This window comes from Sinocyclocheilus rhinocerous, unplaced genomic scaffold (assembly GCF_001515625.1).
Source record: "Sinocyclocheilus rhinocerous isolate Xijiao unplaced genomic scaffold, SAMN03320098_v1.1 scaffold2771, whole genome shotgun sequence".
Taxonomy (NCBI): domain Eukaryota; kingdom Metazoa; phylum Chordata; class Actinopteri; order Cypriniformes; family Cyprinidae; genus Sinocyclocheilus; species Sinocyclocheilus rhinocerous.
This window is the reverse complement of record NW_015659695.1, coordinates 21,082-22,177: the sequence shown is the minus strand read 5'-3', so window position 1 is coordinate 22,177 and position 1,096 is coordinate 21,082. Positions and strand designations below refer to the sequence as shown.

At 43.6% G+C, this 1,096-nt stretch overlaps 1 protein-coding gene across 1 annotated transcript in view; it reads left to right on the top strand.

The window, feature by feature from the left end:
• The window catches only part of LOC107724002 (receptor-type tyrosine-protein phosphatase delta-like), a gene marked incomplete at its 3' end in the record, with an annotated part of 266,996 nt that overhangs the window by 245,489 nt on the left and 20,411 nt on the right, over positions 1–1,096 (top strand). The window lies entirely within an intron of this gene.

Genomic DNA, 1,096 nt, shown 5'->3' with positions numbered 1-1,096 from the left:
CTCCCGCTAGATCACGGCCACTGCCACAGGTCTCAGAACGGCCCCTTGTGCTTCATCCACTGTGCCAGTTGCTCTTTGACCTCCTAAAGTGACCAATGCTCAATCCTGTGCTTTTCTCCACTAGAGCCAATGGCTGTCTTTTCTGAATCTCTCTTTCCTGTTGTAGCCTAATACAGTCTGTAAGAAAACAAAGCAAAGCTAATTTGATTCTTCTTCCAAAGCGGCCAGCCTCTCTTCTCGCACTAACGACTCTTCTTTCTTAATCTTATTTGCATTCATATAATCCACCCAGGTGGTACGCCAATAAGAGGTAAGAGTGCTCAACTCAAGTTCACAGAATGAACAACTGACTTCATTCTTCCTGTCCCTCATGTGTCTGCATCCATCGAACGCCCCGGCATCTTCCCATCATCCCTCCTCCATCCCATTCTGTTCCATCTCTCACCATTTTTGCCTCGGCGCTTTTCGGTTCTTTGGTTTGGTTTTGGTTTCAGTTCGAGAAAGCCTCTCGCATTTTTGGTTGTTTTTTCTTCCGAGTCGATATGCTTACTGCAGCCCAAAGAAGCATATCCTATACGTGTTTTTTTGTTTTGTTTCTCTCTCTCTCTGTCTCTTCTGCTTCATTGTTTTTATTATTATTTTTCTTATCTTTTGGCCATAGCAGATCATGTGTCCCTTTTTTCGTCCAACTAAAACAGCCAAACATTTTTCCCCCCTTAGCTGTGTTCTTGTTCAGCCGCACATGAGCCCAGATGTCGGAGACACGCCGGAGACCTCTCTGCCACGATTTTTCCCCAAAAAGCATCTTTCTGTCTTTACAAACTTCTTTTTTTTTTCGCTATTCGTCCTCCATTTGCTTTCCTCTACCTGTACCCTTCTCAAAAGGAGCTAAAAAAGCCCAAACAACCACTTTTTTGATAAAGTTTCTGCGGTGCTTTTTTCCTTCCACCACCTATTTTTTCCTTCTTGCTTTTCTTGGGTTGAAGGCTGTTTTCCTTTTTGACGTTTTTATTTTTTCCATTCTTCAGGGTTGGGGAAAAGCTAACAGTGGGTCTGGCAGACGAAACCGAGGTGGCCGTTTTGTGTCATTTTTTTT